Consider the following 26,470-nt stretch of genomic DNA (forward strand, 5'->3'; position numbering starts at 1 on the left):
CCTTGCATTTGATTTAGTGTCTTATATCGAATATAGTGTAAAGTGAACTGACTGTATTTAGTGGCCAAAACGAGCAGCCAATTGCTCACAGCAGTCCCACAAACAGTGGCAATGAGTAACCAAATTATTGTTATTACCCCCTGGAAAGCAACCCCCCCAATCGACTAACAACTGGGTTCCTACTTACTGCTCCGTTTCTTCCAAGAAGTGTACGGGTTCAAGTCAGACAAGTTATCTTTTTAAATTAGCATTATGCAATACAAATATTGAAACGTTTGAATTATAGAACCCTCATCGAACCCAGTGATCAGCATTTACTTAAGACTAATCCTGGTATTGTTGGAGAAGGCATCATTTGGGGGGAATCTTTTCCCCTTGAAATAATGTTTCTCTGAAAGAGGATAGTTTAAATGATACGCCTTAGGGTGGCTTCTATGCAGGTTCAGTATCTCATTTAAATGCTGTTCGCCAGATGAGGAGAGCAGAATAAAGAGGAAGAAAAAGATACACAAACATTTCAAAATCTACCAGGGAAAGTCTCTAAGATGTTAATGAAACCCCAGTGGATCATTAGTATTTACTTAGCAAACCACAGACTATTGCTTCTTCTTAACCACACTATGCAAATACGCATCTTAACTCGCCTACGTTTTAACCATGGCAGACTTTTTTTTTCTATTTCAAGATCATCTCACCTTCACAATCTGAAAAAACAGGAACGGATAGATTACTTTTAATAATTCTACTATATTTTGAGCATACACAGTAGAATGCCATTCATCCACACATCAATTTATTCCCATAAGCTTCCAAAATAGACGTGATTATGCGCTTTAACAAATCCAAGTATTATTATTATTACTACTACTACACCAGGAGAAACTCCGTTAACTTTTCTGAACAGGCAGACAGGAACTTGGTTAAGATCTCATCCGAAAGACGGTACCTCCAACAAAGCAACATGCCCCCAGCACTGCATTCAATAGGAGTAATGGAAGAGTTTGCAAACACCGTGTAGCCGTTGCTGTTCTGAACACTAAATCTACACTGCCGCAAATCGCACTACTCAGAACATCATACACTATCTAAAGTCAAGAGTTATCTCCTCATCAATTTCCACTGGTGCCACACAGTGACAATGTCCAAATGTCTTAGAAGATTACAGCTATAAGAACGTGAAACTAAGAAACCAGAACAACAGACATGGGTCTCCGCCTGTTCAGTGCATGCAATAAGCGGTCCCGAACTATCTTTGGGGGCACCTCCACTTTCAAGATGTGTTTTTAAATATTCCGGTTGAAAGCCTGGTAATAACTAAAAAGCATTTCCCGACTCCATTCCTGTGTTTTTTTTTAAAAAATAAATATATTTCCTTTTCGCCTCTTCCCGAGTCCTTCGTTACTGAGAAGAAGACGAGAACTTGCACATTGGGAAGTGTCTGAACGCAGTAGTCTGGCAGAAGTCTAGATAAGCTTTAAAACCTGGGGCTTTTTAAGCAATTACAGTCATTTCCACTGTACATGTTAAGTGAGCCCACTCACATGGTCAGGCTCAGTGACCTCCTGCAGGACAGCACCAGCAATTATGGCCAAAGCAAACCAGTCAAGGCACAATTTCTCCCAGCGCCAGTTGAGAAAAATGCACAGCTTGAAAAATTATCAGCTATAATATTGACCCTCTACGTCACTTTTTTTCCAGGGTGGCCCCTGGGAGGGGCGGGGGTGAGAAAGAGGGAGGAAAGAGGAAAATGGCAAGGGGAATACAGAAACTCACTGGGGTAACGTTTTGATGTCCGTAACGCAGTCCTTCCATTAACACGGCTCATACACACACACACAAAAAAAATCACTCGCCAGAAAACATACAACAATAATAATCATTGCATTTGATATTATAATAATATTCTTTGCATTTGATATAGTGCCTTATCAGGCCATCAAGACATCTCAAAGCTTTTCACAGAATATACTGTAAAGTGAATTGACTGTATATTTTGTGGGTTAAACGCAGCAGCAGTGTCCCACAAACAATCGTGGATTGAGTAACCAAATTTATTTTTGTTTTCGAGGGGATGAGTACCCCTGGAAAGCGAGCCTCCAATCGACTACAGAACTTCCCATCCCGCCCCCCTCCCACAGACACCCAAGGATACTAAAATGAACCAAAGAAGTTTCTTTTTAAGCACAGTATTTGTCTTCTCTCCATTTCGAGTCTCATTTCCATCTTCTTTTGCCGATACCAAAACGCCCCTAATTAAGCAACTTCACTCAGACCTCAAGCCCCTGCTCAAGTCTGGTCTGTTTCCTGATGCAATTGACAGACACAGAAGCTCAACCGTCAAATCAGATCACTGGAAAAGAGGCCCTCGTCACTGCCACAGACATCCTGCACCCAAGAAGCTGTACAGTATTCCCACAACCTACACTTGCTACGGTGTGAGGGCAACTGAATAATCCTTTTCCACTGGATTTCTTCTCTCTGCGATTGTGGACAGGGAGGAGCACGTTTTGCCACACTCTCCTCCCCCGCCGCCCCAATTACACGCCCGCCCAAAGTTCTTGATCTTCAGTCTGAGTCTATCTTACACTGATTACGTTGAAAAACGGCGATCGGAAGCTTCACGAGAACATCGCTTAAAGCTACTTCCCTTCAAACGATGGCGTATGTTGTAACTCTAAAGCAGTGCTGATGGAAGTTTTAAAGACAATGCACATTGTACTTTCCGCAGACTGACAGACTCTGGGGCGGTTTTGCAGCAACTCTTACTGAAACCTCAAAGATTGAGAAACGTTAAAAGGATTAACCCGCTACACGAATTACTGCAGCACACCCACGCCCTCTGCCAATGTTACCCACATACTTAAAGGTCAAGGTACATTTTCAGCTTTCCCCAAAAAGCCTGTTTTTTTTTGTTGAAAAATAGCAGTCAATATATTGTTTATTCGTTGTGACAGCAAAGTGAAGAAGAAAATGCATTACATCCTACAGCTTGTGATGAATTTAGTATCGATTTGATTTATAGAATTATAACTATTATACTGGAATGTTTTTTTAATAAAACTATGCTAGTCTCGATGCAAATGTTGAGGAAAGAAAACATTCGCCCATAAAATACACACTTTACAGTATATCCTGTGATGCACTTTGAGACGTCACAACATAAGGCACTATATCGAACACAAGGATTATTTCATACCTCTTATGCCCATTTTGAGCACTTTCACCAAATGTGACTTCACTTGACAGAAATTATCTGTAAAGTAGTTTGAAAGCAACACAATACAATTAAGATGTTTCAGCAATTAAGACACTTTATTAAATACAAGGATTGGTATAGTATCATTCTTCACTCAAAGGGCAGTGAATGTATGGGACTCACTACCCCAAAGGGCTGTTGACGCTCAGTCCTTGAACATATTCAAGACTGAGATAGATAGATTTCTTATTGCAAAAGGGAATAAGGGATATGGGGATAAGGCAGCGTCAGGTTATTAGCTGGACTTAGATTAGAAGATCAGCCATGCTTGAATGGCGGGGCAGGCTCGAAGGGCCGAATGGCCTACTCCTGCTCCTACATGTCATGTTATTATACAATCCATTTCATGTAATAATAATAATAATAATAATCCTTGCATTTGATATAGCGCTTTTCACGTCGGGAGGACGTCCCAAAGCGCTTCACAGAACACACGGAAAGTGAATTGACTGTATATTTGTGGGCGAACGCGGCAGCCAATTGCGCACAGCAATGTCCCACAAACAGTCGTAGATTGAAAATGACCAATTTTTATTATTGTTTTTGGAGGGATTATTATTAGGCTCTGTGTGGAGTAAGGAAACTTGCCCGAGGTTTCGCCCTCTGCCTGGGATTGAACTCAGGTCTCTCGCTTGCAAAGCGAGTGCTCTAACCACTGAGCTACAGGACTCCACCTATATGTAAAATATAGGTGCCAAAACACTTCAAAATATAATTGAGTAGAATTGAAAGGGAGTGCTATTTCAACAAAAATATGCACCATCTAACACAATCCACCCCAATCAAAAGAGTAAAGTTTTCTCTCCCTGTGCACTTCAGGCCTCTTAACCCAATTCCTCGTGCTTGTAAACCCACAACACAAAAGATGCCGAAACACAGAATTTGACATTGAACTGATATCTTTACTCAGGAGGCATTAAAGATAGCAATTGTAGGAAATGGACACGGCCTGTTTCATGTCCTCCATCCTACATGCCCCACTTTTGGCAGGCAAGCTTTCAGCCATTCTGTCCCTGTTCTGCAACACTGCCTCTGACTCGCTCCCTCCCTCCTCTCCATTCAAAGCCCATCAAGATTTACCTCTTCAACCACATTTTTTTGGCCATCTTTCAACTCCCCACCCCCCACAGCTTCGGTGCTCAGCCAGCAATGTGCAGTGCTTTGAACTACCCTCCCGACGTGAAAGGCGCTATATAAGTGGAAATTGTATCGTATTACTGGGTTCAAAATTGGGCCAAATTCTGTTCCCAAGGTTCACATCTTTCACACTGATAAGCATTGAAATATTTACAAGAACAATGTTCTAATTCACTTTGCCATGAAAATTTGCTGGGTATATTTAAACACAAGGCACTGGGTTCATCCGTCTTACACTAGCTTGGGAATGTGGTATTGGTAAGCAGTTCTAAGAGGCATAATTACTCTTGCCTTGGTCTCCAGCAATCTCAGCTTGAAGCCAACTTTGTGCTGACGTTTCCACATAAGAATTTTCGATTTGCAATTTTCTCCTCACTGAAAATCTGCCATTTAAAAATAGGGCTTTAAATGCCAACAAAGAAGATTTCATTTGGAAACGATTTAAAGAACATTCTGAATAATGAGTTTTCTCATTATACGCTGGAATCCCCCAAGTGGCTTGGATTTATTTATCAACTCTACGCTGTGTACAGTAGTTCACTCCACTAAATGAAGGACACGATGAAACGGACACTAAGGCACTAGTAATGACAGCCTGGTTTGCTGGCAGGACTTGGAAGGTAATAATAATGCTTTGATATAGCACCTTATCACATCTTCAAGATGCCTCAAAGCACTTGACAGAATTGACTGTAAAATGGAGTGACTGTGGGCAAGAGATTGTATCAGGAGCAGGGATTCTTCCCACTAGGTTCCTATTAACCCTGCAAGCCAAAGCCCAAACAGAAGTAAGGCATGAGCTGGACATGCAGTGGGAAGCCTAACAGACAGCGCTCCCAAAGGCAACCTATGTAGTTTTGCTGGTTAACTCCAGCAGTTACGCCAAATCACACACTGTGGTCCCCAAGTCTTAGTTCTTGTCAACCGGTGCCTATATTTCTGAGATGTTATCCCGCGTGAAGGGCGCTATATAAACGCAAGTTATTATTGTACCTGCTGCCTGCCCCTTCTTAAGTTTTGATGATTCTAACACTTTCTGGAATTAGGTAAGCACACTGCATCCCTCTAGCGAGAGTGCGCGCACTCCACTGTAATGCGTAGGTGGAAACCTTACATGGAACCCTGGCTTGGTGATGTGTTTCTGTGCACTTCCNAAAAAAAAGGAAATCACACATTCTCTGTCGAATACACACTTATTGAACCCTAAACTGGGGGTTTGCAGCTTGAATACCCTGCGTTAACAATAATCCTTGCATTTGATATAACACGTTATTATATCCTTGAGAAGTCTCAAAGCGCTTCACAGAATATACTGTGAAGTGGATTAACTGTATTTTGTGGGCAAAATATTGTGGGTGCATTGTGTTGAAATTTTCCTCCAAGAAAGGTATGATAAATAATTTTGCAATTGGCCTTCTTCAGTCAGACTGAACTTTGACCAGTCTACTTGATTCTAAAGCTTTTGCAGCCAAAAGTATATCTGCCAGACAACAGTGGAACATCAATACTCCTGAAAGATATCTCTCGCTCAGTTCTCTGTTGCTAGATCTTTAATTCCTTTGAGATTTTATTCATTTAAATTCGGATCTTGGCTGAAAAATCTATGCTAAATATTATATATTGTACAATCAATTGCCCCATTTTCTGGTATTGAACAACTCCCACTTCTAGTGAATAACTGGTGGTAGGAGTCATCCCACTCAGCTCTTGTTACTCCTACAAGCCAAAGCCCTATGGGCAGGGTGGTCCTAACCAGACAGCGATATCAATGGCAAGCTATGCGATTTTAACTGGCGAGATTCCAGCAGTCACCCCAACTCACACTGTGGGGTCACCAAGCCTTGGCTCTTACCATCCTGTGCCTAATATTTAGGTAATAGGTAAGCAGGATGCATTCCTCCAGGTAGAGCGTATGTATTCCGTTCCAACAATCTATCTCTGTGATTTCCACATATAGGTGGGGTGCAAGAAATTCCCAGCTTGGTTTGGAGACTCTTAAGCATGGTGATGAGCTTCCGCATACGTCAGACACCCGACTGACCAAAAAAAAAACCTTGGCTTCTCCCCAACATATTGTATTCTTGCAGAATGTCTGTGGCAACTTTGCTGCTCTCAGTTAATAACTGATGACAAGGTTACCCTTCCTGGAAACAGGTTCACAAGATATCACCTGTATACTCTTTTCAAATTTATTGCGTCGCCTCCTGAGAAGGGCCTCAAACTAAAAGAAAACTGAGTCAAATCTAATGTTAAATTATCAGACTTCAATTCTTTTTGCAATCTCTTTTAAAACGGCGCTATTTAGAGGGCAACCGGCACACATTTTCAGATTTCCTCTCCAATTACAATAGTAACACACACCACCTGTCACAAAATAGAAATAGTTTGTCAATTATTAAGATTGTTATGTCGATTCTTAGGAACATAGGGACAGGAATAGGCCATTCAGCCCCTCAAGTCTGTTCCGCCATTCTATTAAATCATGGATGATATGTAACTCAACTCCATTTACCCACCTTTGCCCCATATCACTTGATAACCTGACCTACCAAAAATCTATCCACCAAAATTTTTATGTATCTCACATCTACAGCCTTTTTGGGGAGAGGGCTCCAGAACAGTCAATTCACTTTACGCTGTGTTCTGTGAAGCGCTTTGGGACGTCCTCCCGACGTGAAAAGCGCTATATCAAATGCAAGGATTATTATTATTATATTGCGAGAAAAAATGCTTCAGGACTTCACTCCTAAATGACCTAGCTCTAATTTTAAGATGATTCCCATTTTAAGATGATGATTGGAACAACCTATTCTTGTTTCAATAGGTGTGATTGTGAAATAAGCCCAAATCTCAATTTGCGATCCAATTTAAAAGGAATGTCGGGGCTGCAGCAACGAAAGAAAACAGAAAGTTGAAGGAATCATGGGAAAGCAACATTCCTAACCTTCATAATTATAGCCTCAGACTTAATTTCAGGATTTTTTTCCCTTCATTTGCTGAAGAAATTAGTTTGCCCGGGGTTAGTCCAATCACCAGCTACATTCTCTTGGGTGCTATTGATTTCAACAGAACTGGCAGAAATACCTTGACCATATGTTATGTGCTTGTAAGTGTTGACTTGTGCATTTTTGGGGTCAAATGAAATGCAGCCATCTGAAAATTAAAGAGTTTTCACATTTTAAAACTGTAACTACGCACAACATTAATTATGACTGACAGACATTAGGCCATCAGTTGCTTCTTATAGTCTACCAACTTCCTGCAGTTGAATGTCAACAAGACCAAGGCCCTCCTTCTTGGCTCCCATCAGCGCCTCCATACCTCGGGCGCTGACAGCATCTCCCTCCATGGATGCACTTTACATCTCGCATATCCAATACGGGACCTCAGCACCCTGTTCGACCCTCAACTGTCCTTCATACCCCACATCCATACCATGGCCTGCTCTGCCTTTTCCCTCATCTCTGCAACATCGCTCAGCTCCGCCACTGTCTCACACCGAGACCCTCACACATAAATTCATAATATCCGGGCTCAACAACGCAAACTCCCCGCTTGTCGGCCTCCCCAACTTCTCCCTCGATAGCCTGCAGATCATCCAGGACTCTGCAGCCCGTGTCCTCTCCCACACCAGACTCTGCAATCCCATTACCCCCATCCTCGCCCAACTCCACTGGCTTCCCATCACATAAAGGATACAGTTTATAACATTATGATCCTCACTTTCAAAGCCCTCCATGGCCTTTCTCCCCCGCCTTACCTCTGCGACCTCCTAACCCCCACTAACCTGCCCGCTCCCTTCACTCAGCGGGCTCCAGCCTGCTTCACGTCCCCCATTCCATCATTGGCAGATGGGCCTTCAACCACTCTGCCCCATTCTCCGGAACTCCATCCCCCTCGGTGCCTCTCTTGCCTCCTTCAAGACCCATCTGATGACCCTCATCTTCAACCGTGCCTTCGGTCACCCTCCTTCCCAACCCCACTGCCCTCCACCCTCCCGATCCCGACCCCCAGCTCGTGTCCAAAACACTGATTGTCCAGAACCTTGTGACGTCCTCCCGATGTGAAAGGCGCAACACAGATGTAATTTTGTTGTTGTTGCTCTGCGTCCTCTAAAGACCGTGGCATGAGATTCACGTAGGGTGCCCTCTACCCAACACTGCCAGAAATTCCCTTCCCCTTCCAAGTTCATACAGATGAAACGTTCAAAAATTTTGCATTTGATATAGCGCCTTATCACGCCATTGAGATATCTCAAGGCGCTTCACAGAATATATTGTAAAGTAAATTGACTGTACATTTTTGGGCCAAGTACTCACAGCAGTGTCCAACAAACAGTCGATTGAGTAACCAAATTGCTTTTTTTTTGGAAAGGATTATTACCCCTGGAGGAGTGATCTGCCAATCTACGAACAACAAGATTCCTACTTACTGTTTGGTAAATGGAGGTATATGGAGTAAGGAAACTTGCCTAAGGTTTCTCCCCACCTGGGAATCAAACCCGGGTCCTCTTGGTTGCGAGGTGAGTGCTCTAACCAATACGCTCCAAGACTCCAGATTTAAAGAATTAAATACCTTAAGTGGTGCTCTGGAATTTTAACATTAATTTGAATACAGAATCAGGTTGTGTTTCTCTACATATTTTTAATAACAATGAATTTTGCACCTGTTTTGAGCTTTGGACAGCTTTAGTGTGAAGGTTTTAGTTGGCTAAAAGTATTCGGACATATATAAAGGGAAAATATCTATTAGCTCATAGTGTTTAAATAAAGTGAGTCCTTAAGTCATTTACGAGGCTGGTTAAGGCTTTCAATGACTCACTGAGTTTACAGCTCAACTTTCTGGGACATAACATATGGCCAAAGTATAGCACCTCAGCTGTGCCAATGTCAAAAGCTCCCGCCCAGGAGGTTGAACTGAGAATCAGATTATTTTCAGAAATACCGCAGAGAGGAAAGGCTCAAGGAAACTCCCAAATTGGCAGTGGAAGCAAAATAAAAGGTGACCTTCCCTCTCTCCCTGACTCAGCATCAAAGTCCGCCACGGTTAAGCGCTCTGAGACACTGCCTGCGGGGAGGCCACTATATAAATGCAAGTTGTTGTTGTATTACTCCTGGGTGAGTCAATCCTCAGCTGCATGGCTCTAAAGCAACGTGCTATGCTGCAGTTGTCTCAGACACTGAACCCACCACCGACTCCAACAACCTATCGATACGTTTTCGGTAATAGAAATCCCTTCCAGTAGATATTCAGAATCTTAATTACAGCATCCAAACATTATATCAAATGCAAATGAAAGGATTATGTTATTTACAGTAAATCTTGTGAAGCGTTTTGAGATATTCTCCTGATAGAGCCTTTCATATGATTGATGCCTTTGGGATAAAATGTGAAATTAGAGAATAAACCTATATGCAGCACAGATCAACAATCAGAACAACGTCAAAACATTTCAAGCAACCAACTACAGTGGGCGAGCGAGGAGGCAAAATAAGTGTTCAGCATTCTAATGTTGATTCTTAGTCATCCAAAAAAATGTTTCTAACCCCAAATGTTGACATTTTTCCAAGAGTTTCTGTTCAATGTAGTGACTGAATTTGTAGGCAAACCTATATTCCAATGCACCTGCAGCTTTGTCACTCAGCTCACTTTGTAGCTCACCAACTCAAACATACTGCAAAATGCCAATAGACTTATGTCATGACCCTAATTCAATAGTTTCCATCAATAAAATAATCAGAATTACAGCATTAAATCAAATCATCCCCCTCAATGTACATTTTTGGAGGGACAAGATGTGCATTTGTTCTGCTGGGTATTTTTAACACACATCCTGTGAAGAGCTTTGCGACATCCTCCCAACACGAAAGGCGATATACTAAATGTAAGGACTATTATAACATTCATTACTTGATTATGCTGTGACCAATTGCAACAAGGCTACTTTTGTAAACAAAATGTCATGTACATCCAAGCAAAGGAATCTCTTCACCAGAACAGGGAAATATTATAGGTTCTGCTCAATGTGACATTCCACTTTTAATCAGCATTTCCCTCGTCTCACCAGGCCACTGGGAGTTTCACTTGCTGGGAGCCACACTCACATGCTTATGGCAATGATAGAACTAAGAACTACAGGTTGAACAATAAAAAGTTTTTCCTCTCTCTCCCTCCCCGCAGCCACATAAATAAATGTACAGGACAAAACTTCCCTCTCCCTAAAAAACATGCTGCAAACTACAACAGCTAACAGAAAGATTGCATGGGCGTCAATACTTTTGATGATACAGGAATTTAAACCTACATTCATTCTGAAGAGTGTTTCTGCTGGATAGAAAATTCTCCCATCAGATTTAAATACCTAATGTTCCACTTAAAACCCTTAGGACAAGGAGAGGTAGCTGTAGTAATTATACAGTATATTTTACTCTGCAGAGAATAAAAGCCCATTGCGAGTTATTACAGAGCCTATCATATCTTGTAGTTATAATAATAACCCTTGCATTTGAAATAACGCCTTATCAGATCTTCAAGACGTCTCAAAGCGCTTCACAGAACATACTATAAAGTGAATATTTTGTGGGCGAAACGTGGCAGCCAATTGTGCACAAACTGTCGAAGATTGAATGACCATTTTTCTTCTCTTTTTTTTTAAAAGGATTATTTCACCCAGAAAATCGATCCACCAATCGACTAACAACCAGTTTCCCACTTACTACTAGGTGAACAGAGGTAAGGAAACTTGCCCAACGTTTCGCTCTACAATGTCTGATGAGCAATCACCCAAAGTTAGCCACATCATTTTTAGGAGTGGGGTTGGGGGGTTGGGGGTGGTAGAAAAGAAAGAGAACTGAGTTAATACTTTCCCACAAGGTAGAGGGCGAAATCAGTGAATCACTAGGGCACATTCTGGCACACTTCCCAGAAAAGTTCACTCAACACTAACAGGAGTAGCAAAGCCTTATAGGCATGTCACTTGCTCGCACCTTTGGCTGCTGAACGATGGACAAGATGTGTTGGGGTGTGGGGGGAAAAGGTAAGAAACCACACATAAAGGAGAAAAAACATGAATTAAAAATATATTTTTATGAAGGTGTTAATTTTTAGGTTCATTAATAATCCTTGCGTTTGATATAGTGCCTTATATCATTGATATTTCAAAGTATGAGACGTCTCAAAGTGCATCCCAGAATATACTGTAAAGTGAACTGATTGTTTTATATGGGTGGAACGCGGTAGCCAATTACACACAGCAGGACCCCACAAACAGTCGTGGATTGAGTGACCAGAAAGGTGCAGATAACAGCAAATTATTTTTGCTCTAATGCCATCCCCATTTCCCACCATGCTCGGGTTTCTATACCATCTCTATGAAGCATTTTGAGATGTTATCTTTAAATTACGCTCTACAAGTGCAAGTCGCTTTTTCTTTAAATTCTCTTGTAATTACTGGCAGACACTCTTTTTTTTGAAAAATTCACTTTAGTGCAAGCTGGAATAAGGTCCAGCTGAAATCAATGCTGCATTGGTTCAGTACATTATGACAGATCTCTGATATTGTTGGGAGGGACTAACCAGTTTGACCTTTCAGGTCCTGAACAATCAAATGCAATCCAAAAAACGACAACGGTACAGAGAATAGGACTGACAGGATGCCAATCCATTTAGGGATGGGGAAGTATTACAATAACATTCACAGAGGTTATTCCATTAGAGATTCTCTTTGCAAACCCAATGCTGAAACATTAAAACCTGGTATTTCCCTTTAACGTTGCAGAGAAAGCAAATGTGATTAATTGTATTGATCATTCTCCTTTATACCGGGTTCATATTATTGTTGTATTACATTCACCTACAAAATAGATTCATTATACTTTATAGTATATCCTGTGAAATGCTTTGAGACTCCACCTCACACGAAAGGCACTAAATCAATGTAAGGATTATTATACTACTCTAATTTGGAAATAATAGGAGCAGGAAGTCATATTTATACTTCCCAGTTTGAAATCGCTTTGGTCAGGGAGCTCTGCACATTCGCAACTGAATACAAGGAGCTCTGCAATCCTGTGCGGAATAGATTGCACTGAAGCTTTTAAGGAATCAGTTTTGAACAGAGGTCAAATCACTTTATTCTTGCAGGATTTAAATTGCAGTGGCGTGAATCGATTGCCTGCAGAAACTGCCTCCTCAAAATGGCTTCAGCTACTGGTCTCGAACACGAATTTTGTGATCGTGTCGGTCGAACTTATATTTTGTCATTGCTCTTTGAGGTTTTCAACGACTGCAAAATTCAAACTGCCGTTCTCATTCGTGGATTGAATGCCCATATTATTATAATAAGAGATTATTACTCCCGGAAAAGCAATCTGCCAATCAACTATCATCAGGGTTCCTACTTACTGCTAAGTAAACAAAGGCGTGTGAAGTAAGGAAATCAGCCTAAGGTTTTGCCTTGCCCGAGAACCAAAAGCCAGGTCGTCTTGCTTGCGAGGCGAATGCTCTAACCAATATGCTACGGGACTCCACAAAGAAACAAATAGACTCGGCCTCAGCAATGATTTGTGATGAAAAATTCCACATTCCAACCACCTTTTAGCAGGTTTATTGCATGGTTTTAAAGAAAACCATTCTGACCACTTTAAAATAACCCTTTAACTAAAAAACATGATATTTGAAACATTTCTCCCACAAAATACAGTCATTGCACTTTACAGTATATTCTGCGAAGCGCTTTGAGACGTCTTAACGACATGATAAGGCACTATATCAAATACAAGGATTATTATTATTTAACTAGGCTGAAAATTAACAAGTACAAAATGCAGAAAAATAATTTGTCTTTTTAATCTTCCACAATGCTTGCCCACAAAATGCAAACTTGCATCGTAACTCGAGGTGAAAAGCTCCGTATCAGATATAAGGACTATTATCATGTTATACAAGGGTCATGTTGTGGTTGATGTACTCATAAGTAGCACAGTCTGGATCAGAGAGAAAGGAGTACCAAATGAGTTGGCGAGACAAACAAAAAGGTCATACCATTAGATGTATAAACATCTCAAAACATCCCACACAAACCACCGATAATCTGAGAAAAGGGGGTGGGGAGAAGTGATGCAAAGAAACAAGACTAAAGGAGATTGAAATCTCCAGCGAGGCTGGTCTAACAAATGAGTCACTGCATTTCTTTAACTATAGCAACTGTCCCACTTGTATTCACCCCTGCAGTAACTGAATACACCAATCTTTCACATTTTTGGTATATCTGAAGATCATAATAATCCTTGCATTTGATATAGCCCCTTATCAACATCATTGAGACATCTCAAAGCGCTTCACAGAATATACTGTAACGTGAATTGACTGTATATTTTGTGGACAAAAAACAGCAGCCAATTGTACGCAGCAGTGTCCCACAAACAGATGCTTTCATCAGAATCCTGACCTCATGTCAAAATGTTTTGAGTGTTTTCTGTAAGGTGTAATGACTGTGAATTTGTAAGGCGAGTGCAGCAGCCAATTTGAATAGAGCAACGTCCCACAAACATCCATGAAGGAACGACCATTACCTGGGGGATTATTAGTCAGGACACTGAAGAAAATTCTTTTCAAATAGTGCCATGAGAGGTTCTTGTCTGATCAATTATCCTCCAAATAAATTAGTTATTCAACTCAGTCATTTGTTTCTGTGCACAAAATGGCTGCTTAGGTTTGGCAATATTAGACAACAATTACACTAAAATGTTTGACATGAAGACAGTGTAAAGACTAAGGTTACGTCTCAACATAACGATTATACCAAAATAAAGAATTATTATTACTATTGTTGGATAATGGCAACTTAATCTTTGTGGCATTTGAAACAGGACATCAAACAAGCCCACTGACTATTTCTTGGTTTTGTGATCCTAGAAATTAGATTACCAAACGCTCCTTAATACTCGTGCCAGGAGCATTAAAACAAAAACATTGTGGCTCCTAGAAACGTCTCTTGAATTTAAATGCTAGTGAACAACTTGAGGTCCTACGTGGGTGGTGACAATGGCACAAAGGTAACTGCTCTTGGGAAAACAGCAAACAGCAAAATCAAAGCCTTTTTTTTGAAACATAAAGAAGGCGGTTGTGCTTTTGCGAAGTAAAGGTCATCTCCTAACCTCAAACTGCATGCTGAAAAACCAATATTACCTTTCGTATTTAAAAATATATATTGTGGGTGTGTAGATTAAATGATGGGCTTTTATTTCATCGCACTGGGCTTGAAAACATTCTGCATAATGATAAACAAACTTGCAATACCTTTTACATTTCTGAAACTGTAATAAAACACAGGAACTCATTTCCATCTTAATTTGAACTCCACGCCTCATTTCTGCAGATTTGGCATGTCCCCTCCTATTTTTTTTAACCTCTTCTACAGAAGCCAAGCTATGTGCGAGAATAATTTTTTTTATTATTTAAAACAGTAGTTGAAGCAGAGTACATTCTCACCTTTAAAAAAAAAAGGTCTGTAATGGGAAATGCATAGCAGGGTATGGGGAAAAGGAGTGGGACTCAATGGATAGCTTTTAGGGCAGGGTGATCTTTTTATGGCTAGTCAGGTGTCTGACACATGCATAAACCCATTACCAGATAGAGTTTCACACATGTAGCCCACAACGACTGGAAATTTCCCTGTATCTGGAATAAAATGCACACTCTCCCCCTAAAAACATCACACTCTGCTTACTCAATTCCACAAAATATTAAGACGCAGGTCGGTGAGAGACATGGATTGGGGATACCAAAGTGTGTGTTGGGGCACTGCTCCAGTTCACCCAGCTTAAAACGCATAGCTTACCATTGAGAGCACTGTTGGCAAGCTTCCTGCTGCTTGTCCAGCTACAAACACCCAATTCATTAGGGCTTTGGCTTGCTGGATTGACAGGAGCCGAGTGGAAAGAATCCTTGGGGATGCGGACAAGCCAGGATAAACAACTTTCAAAAGGGAATTAGACAGGTACTTGAAAAGGAAAAATTTGCAAAGGTATGGGAAAGAGCGGGGGGGGGTGGGACTGATTGGGTTAGCACTTCCAAAGAGCCGACACAGGCACGATGGGCTAAATGGCCTCTTTCTGTGCTGTAATATTCTATGATTCTAACCAAGTCTCTCATCAGCAGGGATCAGCTAAATGGCTCATATGTAGTACTGATTTCCCCCACTTGCTGCACTATGTGAAACAACTCATTTCATAGATAAGAACTTATATTTTCATAACTTTGAAACATCTCATAGTGCTTCACTGTATTTACGGTCAGGTGCAATGACTTTTTGAGACAAAATATGGCAGCCACTAGAGTGTCAATCTAGGATAGTAGCTTCACTTCCAATGCAGTTTACCTTCTACCTTAAGACACCCTATCAACTTTTTCTGGAGTCCTGTAGCGTAGTTAGAGCAATCGTCTGGCAAGCGAGAGGATCTGAGTTCAATTTCAGGACAGGGCAAAATGTTAGGCAAATATCCTTACTCCACACGTCTCTGTTTACTTAACAGTAAGTGGGAACCCGTTTGTCAGTCGATTGGCGGATTGCTTTTCCGGGAATAATAATCCCTTAAAAATCAATTTGGTCACCCAATCCATGACTGTTTGTGGGTCACTGCTGTGTACAATTGACTGATGTGTTTCGCCCACAAAATATACAGTCAATTAACTTTACAGTGTATTTTGTGAAGCGCTTTGAGATTCTCAAAGACGTGATAAGACTCTATATCAAATGCAAGGATTATTATTATAGCAATTGCTAGAGTACCTTTGCCCTACAATAAATGCCTGCAGTTTGACTGCATCAATTGCAGCCGGTGCAGCCCAGGCACACTAATACTATAAAACACAAAATACTGCAGTTGCTGGAAATCTGAAACAAAAACAGAAGTCGCTGGGAACACTCAACAGGTCAGGCAGCATCCATGGAGAAAGGAAAGTGAGTCAACGTTTTGGATCCATGACTCTTTGTCAGAACAGTCTGTTCTGACGAAGGATCATGCACACTAATACTATAGTTCCCTTTGTCACAGATGTACAAAAAAAAAGTTCTGATGAGTGTCTCCAGCTTTGCACAGCTAGATAATTTGGGGAAAAAAAAACAAGTCTCCGGAAGAATATTTCAAATGAAACGCTATATTCAACCTCAAGAAGGTCAAAGTCAACAATTAGAGGGAGGGAGAATGTCCTGTGGAAATTTTAGCAGCAGGTTGACTTTGTCTCGTGTTGATACAAAGTCTGACCAACAGCTGGATTCCCCTGTTTGATGTCTACATATATGGGGGGGGGGGGGGAGGGAATCGAAGTGACCAGAGAGAGACATGGAGGAGATCCTGATACAGATTCTTTCACTCAGCAAACACTGGTCTGCTTTTTTTGTTGGTCTGATACATACGGAAACCCATCACCATGCTCAAGCGTATCCAAATCAGACTGAGAATTCCATGCATCCCAACTGCACACGGAAATCCCAGAGATAGGTTGTTGGAATGGAATGCGCTGTCTATCCCTGGAGGGTCACATCCTGCTTACCTAATTCCGTAACTATTAGGCGCGAGTTGGCAGGAGCTAAGGCTTATTACATGAAGTATTATATTAATAATGTTTGGTCCCACTATGTCTATAAACAAAGCAAAAAAAAAACACCAGCACTTGGAAAACCAGCCATATTCCCACCTTGATGTGCTTGGCTCGGGTTTACGCTGACATAGGATGCGATGAAAAATATACATTTTGAAAAGAATCACATTACAATTAATTACAGTAAATGTTTGTCAATCACTTGTTCGAGATGTTACTTCGGGGTCAGAAGTCAGAGTGTGCATTGGGGTACTGCTGGAATCTAACAGCTAAAACCACATAGCTTGTCCAGGTAGGACCACCCTACTCGTTAGGTCTTTGGCTGCAGGGTCACCAGGAGCTGAGTGGGAGGAATCCCTAACCCCAGTGACTGGTCTGCCCTTCCAGGTCCTGTCGATGAGCCATCTGGACTGTGCTGTCATTAGCAGTGCCCTGGAGTACTGTGGACCCGTCTGGCTCAGAAACCAGACGAGAGACCGTCACGGACGGCTGGCTCAACTCTGCCAAACATGTCAGCTGGGAATGAGATCCCTCTCCCCCACTCTACGAGGATAATCACTAGTTGGTCATTCGACATCCAACAAGCATGGGTTTGAGCTCTCACTTGGTGGATGGTAGGTCCCAAGAACCTTCTGCTTCATATCCCCTGTCCTATCAGTGGGCGAGCCTTGAGCCACTCTCTGGAACTCCCTCCTGCTCGACGCTCCCTCCCCAGTTTCAAAGCCCACCTCAAGACTTGCCTCTGACCTCTCTGTGTCATCTTCCCTCCCACGCACCCTCTTCGGCTCTTCTCCCACCACCCCCGCAGAGAGTGCCCACCAGCTATGTAACGCGCATGGAGACATCCTCCCACATTAGAGGCATGGTATAAACGCAGATTCTATTCAAATTTTATGCTAGATCATTTCATTTTGACACCGTTCCTGCACTTTTATTTGACAAATACTCTTCAAACCCCCCCCACCCCACACACACAAAATACAAAAGTAAACTTTTGAAAAGAGATTTTAAGAAATTAAAAAAGGAGAAAACAAGGGCAACCGTTAAATAAGTTGTCTGTGTGCGTAATGGCAGTTTGTGTGTGTGTAACTGAAGTACATTCTTACAGTCCTTGAACCACAACCACCAAACATGGTCCTGGGACAAGAATTTCATGCATCAAGATATTCATCTTAAGAATTAGCGTGAGAAAATACATGCCCCCATTATACAAAGCTTGACTCTGTATCACATTAGCACAACAACACTAATGCAAGATTATTAGAAATAAAATTTTTCTGACTGGGCCAGAGAGAAGCCAGTAATGCACGATGAAAGCCAATATTTATTCTTGGAACAAACTCAGCAGACCAAACATATTATTGCAAGACTCCTTCAATTCAGGCATTACTGACTCACGTTTGCTTTTGTTCCATGTACTAATGGTTTATAATTAACATTTCAATGTAGTTTTATGTTGAAATATAGGCCCTCAAGCAGATTAAAATAACTTGGCGATTAAAAAAAATTCTGATACCTGCCGAGAACTACACAATTCTAAGATCACGGTCGGCGTTCAGTCATCATTTGAGACATCTTGAAGATATAAGGCGATATATCAAACGCAAGGATTATTATTATTATCATCATCATCCCTGGATGACTTTTTTGCTGAAACAAAAAAAAACTTCTAACCCTGACATTCAGACTGATTCCAGTTTAGCAATCACAGAGATTGCTAAAAGCCATCCGGTCTGATTATCATTCCCAAGCAATCCTCAACATAAACTGCTTCCAACAATTCTCACTCTCGCCCCCACCCCACACATAATATAATAATAATCCTTGCACCTTATCACGTCTTCAATACATTTCACATATTCAATTTCAGTCACACTCCCCCCCCCCATAGATTTGGTCTTGTCTTCCGATTATCCTGGCTTTCCTCTATAAACCACCTGAACAAAGCCTTCCTCAATTAATTCCACACTTGCAAATCACCTTTGCTCCTGCTTGTAGTTGCTCCCGTGCATCTACGTATCACGTCTGTTTCATTTTATTATGATATAATTTTACGGGAACATGCATCAAGTTTACTCTCATCAAAGCATTCCCAATTTTATTCATCCCTTCAATCCTGCAGCTGGAGTGGTGGTTGGCACACAACTACAGCTGCGCTGCCAAACAAACAAGTTGTATCAGTCTTGGCGAGATTGATCTGTGCCTCGAACATCAATTTACTCCCTATTTTGGAAACATTTTTCTGAACGTTTCTCTCGTGAGGCCTTTCGATTGTCAAATGCAACAGTGCGTAATGGCTGTCAATTTCGATGCGCGGTGTTTTAAAAACACCAATTCACACTGTCACACACATCAATTCAGCTAAAACGAGCTGAATTGCAGAATTAATATCTCAGAGTGATGTACGTTACAAGGTTTAACTCGAGACAAAATGTTATGGGAATAACTAGGTTAAAAAGAAAAAAAAAGAGACTGTTGATTTTAGACAGACCAAACCATTGCCTTCACGGTTTCTTTTCACTTCCCTACTGATCACTAGCCCATATCCCCTCTCAAAGTGCCTGTTCCAACCAACTGTGTGTTTGTGGAATCGAACGCCCGCTATTATCAGTGTTCCAGTTCCACAGAAAGAAGAAGCAAGCGACGTTCGCCTACTGCTTATGAACTCTGATATCGTCATTCCATTAACCTTGCTATACGTGAGCATAACAGCCAACCGTGTCTGTTGTAACCCTGGAGGTTAATCAGCTAAAACCACCTATCCTATCTTTGCAAGTTACTGGTGGTTTTGGTCTGCTTGTCCAGCCACAATCAGCCGACACATTAGGACTTTGGCTTGAGAGCTTATTAGAAGCCGAGCTGAAAGGTTTCCATCCCCAATAAACTCGCTGCCTATGATGCAACCAGTTCGGCTGAATGGCCCAGGAGAGCGGCACACTTGCCAGTCTCAGTTATCAGACAATCGAGAGGTCAGAGAATAGAATTTAAAATCCCACAACTCAGGGATTCAAGGTCAAGTGAAGCTCACACATTGGCGGAAGCAATTGGAAAACATTTGAAAGTCAATGCTCATTTCCAGTCTTGGTTGGTTGTTAATTTTAAATTTTAAACCCATCTTAAATCTGGATTTGGTTTTGTGCTTTCTCTGTTTGTTGAGTGGCAAATAAGGCAACAACGAATCAACCAACACCACCAACAACCATATTTCAAACCTCGGTTATGTAGCTATTCAAATGAATTCGCTCTTTGAAATCTAATGCGGGATTTCAATAGCGCTGGTTTTGGCCGCTTGACGGTTGCTAACAGAGCACAACCCTTTGAGAACGTAGTCGGAAAAGGTCAGAGCTCGTTGTAACATCAGAAACTTTTCCATAGTTTCACAGCCTCAGCTCCCCATAGCAGGTCCCTCATCAATGCCAGCTGCAGAGAAAGGCGTTTTACAGTGTTGTGAGAAAACGCTCTAAAAATGTTTTCTTCTCCACAGAGAAAGACACTTAAATATAAAACGAAGTCAATTCGTTACATTCTCACTCCACTACCACCACCAACATCTTGCGTTTATCTAGCTCGGGGTAACATCCCACAAGTGCTTGAGAGTGGCTGAGTACGTCCACCGGCAAAGATTTGCGAACAATCAAAAACGTTTGCCAATTATATTGAGTTGTACTCCACAAAATGATATCCTGTGCAAAACCAAGTTTTTAACAAAGATGGACAGAGGTTGATCTTAATACCTGATCATCATCTTCATGCCCTGGCCAACAATTATTGATTTCATGGCCATTTTGGGACATTGTTGTCCGCAATTGTGCTACTGCATTTGTCTATAAATACACAGTCACTCCAGAATTCCTATATAGCGCCCTGGGACAGTGAAAGGACCTATACTAATTTGCTGTTGTTGAGACATCCTTCTGATTTGATAAGGTGCTATTCTAAATGCAAGGAATATTACTAGAATTATTATTCTTGCTGAAAATCCACATGAAATCTAAATCATTGCACAAACTCGAATAGGGAAAAGTTACACAGGTTTATACAATTATTCTGTGTGTATATTCAGATATATATTATATAAATTTTATATATATTATTTTATTATACATATATAAAGCGGTGTTGGCAGGGGAGGGGGTATAGCAAGTTTTATTGAGGATGATGTACTTCAGGCCGCCGCAACCCTCATACATGCATTCATAACTTCAAGTATGCAAACTCCTTGCTTGTCGGCCTTCCCAACTCCTCCCTCCATAGGCTGAAGATCATCCAGAAATTTGCATCCCATGTCCTCTCCCACACCAAGCTCTGTTCCCCTATCCCTTGCCTGACTCTACTAGCTTCCCACCACTCAGAGGATACAGTTCAAGATCCTTGTCCTCACCTTCAAAACCATCCATGGCCTTGCTCCCCCTTACCTCGTTGACCAAATATGGAAGAAAGATATATTCTTCAAAAGGTTTACAATTGGAACTATTGTAAAAATAACAGTACTTTTTTTTTGGTCAGCCAATATCTGACGCATGTGGAAACCCATCACCATGCTTAACAGTTTCCAACCCAAACCGAGAATTCACCTACATATGGAAATCCCAGATAGATTGTAGGAATGGAACGCAATCTCTCTCTCTCTCTCTCTCTCTCTCTCTCACTCTCTGGAGGGACGCATTCTGCTTACCTGATTCCAGAAAAGTGTTAGGCAAGGCTTGGGGACCCCAGGACGTTGGGATAATGTTTTCGAAACATAAATAGCAAATTAATATTACAATTCACCAAATAAATATAAATATATTCCTTGCATTTTGGTTATAGGCGCCTTATCACGTCTTGGAGACGTCTCAAAGTGCTTTACAGAATGAATTGTAAAGTAAATTGTAAAATGAATTGACTATATTTTGTGGGCGAAACGAGGTTGCCAATTCCACACAGCAGTGTCCTACAAACTTTTGTAAAATAAGACATTTTTATTTATTTTGAAGGAATTATTACCCTCGGAAAAGCAATCCGCCAATTGACTAACAACTGGATTCCTACTTGGTAAACAGAGGCATGTGGAGTAAGGAAATTTGCCAAACATTTTGCTCTGCTGGGAATCGAACCCAGGTCCTCTCGCTCGCGAGACGAGTGCTCTACCCACTGAGCTACTTAAATTTTTATTGCAGATCACCCGTCAACTCCTCCCGGGTGAAGTTCCAGTTTGTCCATTCTATCCCTATAACTAACCCCCTTCAATTAGGCATCTTTCTGCTGAATCTATACTGCATGGCCACTAAGGTTAGTACATACTTTCTAAGGTGTGGTATTCCAAATGAGGTCTGCCCAAGGCGTTATTATACAACTATCATTTTAAAACCAAACTAGACACCAAAAGGCAGGAAACTCATGTCTAGTCAACTTTAACTTAACGCATGCGGTTTGTTTTCTCCAGGCTGCTAGAATACATGCTGTACATTTCTAACAAACAGACTGGAGAGTAAATTCCAGGCTATAATCGAATCTCAGGCTTTAGAGACCATACTTACTTCACATTCGGATCAATAACCCTTCAATATATGACTTCCTTCTAATACTAATCTTATTTCTCTTATTCTGTGTTTATTTCTCCATAATGTATGTTATATGTACGTCTCCATAAAGTATTTAGCGTTTTCAGTTTTCATCCAAATTCATAATTTATAACACCGCTCCATAATCTTCATCTTGGGAAGATGCTAACAAGAATTTACATTTATATAGCACCTGTAATGCAGGGTAGCATTTCAGCAGATACGTACATCCCACCTGATTTAGTTGCCTCCATAACGAGTCAACAAATTAATTCCAGTCTTCTGTCCACAAAATATGTAGTCAATTTACTTTACAGTACATTCTGTGAGGCACTTTCAGATGTCTCAACTACGTGATAAGGCACAATATCAAATGCAAGGATTATTAATATACTGCATATTATTATTAAATCAGCAACTCAGAATACAATACCCATTAAACCGAGAATGTCTCTGCTTTGCAATGGCTGTACACAGATTAATAGATTTACCCACCAAGCAATCATTGTTTGCATTTCAAATACTTATTTTCACGATTAAAAACAAGCAGAAGCTGGGGGTGATAGTGTTTCATAATGATTTCATAGCAACACCATAGAAATCAAAATCCACACACACACACATCTTCAGCTTCCATATAATATTTAGAATTCTAATTTTTTTAAAAAGCGAGTTATAAAATCCACATCTCACTTGACGGATTGACCACATCAGACAAGACACTAGGATGCATCAGGGTACAAATTACAACCCTCAGCTATTCATTGTGTATCCTAATATATTGTATGAGGTTAAACATGCAGACTTTCTAAAAGCAAAACACACAATGTTAACAAGAAAATAAGACTTTTTGAGGTTGTTTTCTGAAATGAATTGGCTATTGATTTTGTTATCAGGCCATTAAGTGCGTGAAGCAATACTGTAATACAGTCACCTGATCCTGATCAACAGAATAATTTCAATCGCAAAATATTGCATTTCGTCTCATTTCTTTGCTAGCCACCGACACAGTCCCTCTGTGACACAAAATGGTGACAAGAAAAGGTGAGGCATCTGGAAAACAGAGCTAAATAACCAGTGGCTCCAAAATAAACTGCATCTCATTTCGATCACTATCAACCAGCAAGATTCTAAAGGTACATTCAACAGCACAATAGCTAATAGTTTTACCTATCTGGGAGGATTGCCAGGATCTCTTTTACTGCAAACAAATCACTTGGCACACATTAAAAATTATGCAAATAAAAAAAAGCATCCCAATCGCATCGCAGCAAAAGCATAGTCAAATAAATGCCTCGAAAAGGGGGAGGGCAAGGGTGGGGAGAGAAAAAAAGACTACTGAAACCTTCCAACCACAAGTCTCTTCTTTTCTCTGAAGCAGAGAGTTAATCACGCTTCCTGGACGCTCCAGACAAGAAGACACCAAAACCAGAGAGAGAAATGATCCATCCTTCAATCAATTCCTTGTTTGGCTTTCTCATTTGTTCCATTTTGTTCTTTGGAAGACAAAACTGATTTTAAAAAAAACTATCAGGAAATGTCTGCAGAATAATCCATTTCAGGCTACGCAGGCCTATGCCAGAAAGGTTATACTGTGCTGTATGCACAGGAATTTACATAGAACTCTCCAGGGAAGGGAGGAGAGAAGCACACCAGAGAGCGAGAGAGGACACCAGCAAACACATATTTACTGTCAACATGTCTCAAAAATTGTCTTTAATACTTCGTACTGTTACAGTAAAAGCGCAGCTTCCTTCCTGCACCCCTACTCAATATATGTGCAATTATACAAATGAACCAAAAGGTTTAAAAACATTATTTGCAACCTTCAGCTGTTTGCTGCGCTCACTGCAACACACCCTAGTTTGTCCATGGAGACGATGATTAATAATAAGTCGCTCAAGCACATTTACCTCAAGTACCAATTTTTGTACCGAACAGCGACACAAAATTGAAAACATGAAAGGTTTAGCTGATCTAGAAAAGTGGCTCTCTCTCAAAAGCAACTGGGCAGCGGTGCTTGGTAGTTTAAGCTTTTTTGCCCGAGGCATGTCTCTCCTAAAAATAAAACAGCAGCAGGCATGTTTTTTTAAAAAAAATCTGGAGGCCAGCCATAAGGAGTGGCACAGGTTACTGCAAGCTATGAAGCAAGAAGAGCATTTTTGGGAACAGACTCAAAAACTTAATGGAAACAGCAGCCAAAACTGAATGAATATAAAGTTTCTCTAAAAAGAGCCAAGGGGACGTCTGCAGTCTTTGTACAAATGCTCATGTTTCTTTTTCCTGGGCAGAAGGAGAATGGGGAGGGGAAGGAAAGATTTCACAACAGGACAAAAGACATTTACTTTATGAACAAAACTAATATTACCCATTGAGAACCACTGAGATACCCTAAATTTAAAGATATTGAGAATCTCCTGACAGGCATAAATCCGCTCATTCTATATATTTTTTTTCGAAAGCATTTTTTAAAAAAAAAAACTTGTTCCCAATATAAATAATTAGCTTTTCCAAACAGGGATAAATAACCAACAATAAAAAGATGCTCAAATTCTTAAATTTAAAGTCATCAGCAACAGGTCCCTTCCTACAAAATATTTATATTTAATAAGAAGCCAACAGGTAAATCACAACTATCATTCAATGGCATTATAATAATAATCCTCGCATTTGATAATTGTGCCTGATCACATCTTCGAGACGTCTCAAAGCGCTTCACAGAATATTGACTGTCTATATTGTGGGCAAAATGCAGCAGCCAATTGCGGACAATGTCCACAATCAGCATTGACAATAATCAGTATCGAGTGGTAATTTTCCCCTCTTCTCCCTCCCTCCAACTCATGTTTCTATGTTTCGCCCACAAAATAAACAGTGAATTCACTTTACAGCGCACTCTGTAAAGCCCTTTGAGACATCTCGAAGATGTGATAAGGCGCTATATCAAGTGCATGGATTATTATTACATCAGCAAATCTGCAAGTGATTTCAATCCACTTTCCGAACCAAATGCACATCTGGCAAATATTTAAACACGTATGTTAAAAAAAAAGGGCCCAGAACAATATTTTTTTAAAAAATCCAGAATGCCTTTGAATTTTTTTAAAAAAAAATTGGAAGAGGGGAGGGAGGAAAAGAGTTAAATTCACAATACAGTTCTTTTAAGTAAGGGGAAGGGGGAAGAGGGGAAGGGGGAAGAGGGGAGGCGAAAAGTTTTATAAAAAAAAGGAAATGGGGAATCCTCACAAAACGTATAAACATGGAATGACACGTAGAATGCAACAGTTATACACATTTACAGCATCTTCTTTTCGATGTTTCTCTGTCTGTCTCTCTATGTGGAGGCTCAGTGAGTGAGTGAGTGAGTGAGTGTGTGTTTGTGTGTGTGTGAGAGAGAGAGAGAGAGAGAGAAAGAGCAAAATGAGAGAGAGAAATGCACATTCCAGGAGTTAAAACCCTTTTTCGCAACAAGTCAGTGTTGCAGTGATTACACAGAGAGGGAGAGAGAGGGGAGACCTCCCTTTGCAGTCAGTCCACAGACCCACATCCATTCCTCAGTCCCTGGGCCTCTCTCTCTCTCATCAGCCGGCCCAGGAGAGTGGGGGGGAGAGAGGGGGAAGAGTGGGTGGGGAGGGGGAGAGCGGGGGGGAGGAGGAGGAGGATGTGTGGAGTGGGGGGAGAGAGGAGTGGGGGGGAGAGAGAGAGGGGAGAGAGGAGGAAGGTGGGCTGGTGGAGTGGGGTGGGAGGGGGAGAGGGAGTGGAGTGGGGGGGAGAGTGGAGTGGGAGTGGGGGGGGAGAGTGGAGTGGGAGTGGGGGGTGAGAGTGGAGTGGGAGTGGGGGGAGAGTGGAGTGGGAGGGGGGAGTGTGGAGTGGGAGTGGGGGGAGTGGAGTGGGGGGAGAGGGAGTGGAGTGGGGGGAGAGTGGATGGGGA

At 41.2% G+C, this 26,470-nt stretch overlaps 1 protein-coding gene across 3 annotated transcripts in view; it reads right to left on the bottom strand.

Moving 5' to 3' along the window:
- The window catches only part of LOC103188301 (zinc finger and BTB domain-containing protein 47), an 84,350-nt gene that overhangs the window by 36,726 nt on the left and 21,154 nt on the right, over positions 1-26,470 (bottom strand). The gene's annotated exons all lie outside the window — the stretch shown is intronic.

This window comes from Callorhinchus milii, unplaced genomic scaffold (genome assembly GCF_018977255.1).
Source record: "Callorhinchus milii isolate IMCB2004 unplaced genomic scaffold, IMCB_Cmil_1.0 Scaffold2, whole genome shotgun sequence".
NCBI classification, from domain to species: domain Eukaryota; kingdom Metazoa; phylum Chordata; class Chondrichthyes; order Chimaeriformes; family Callorhinchidae; genus Callorhinchus; species Callorhinchus milii.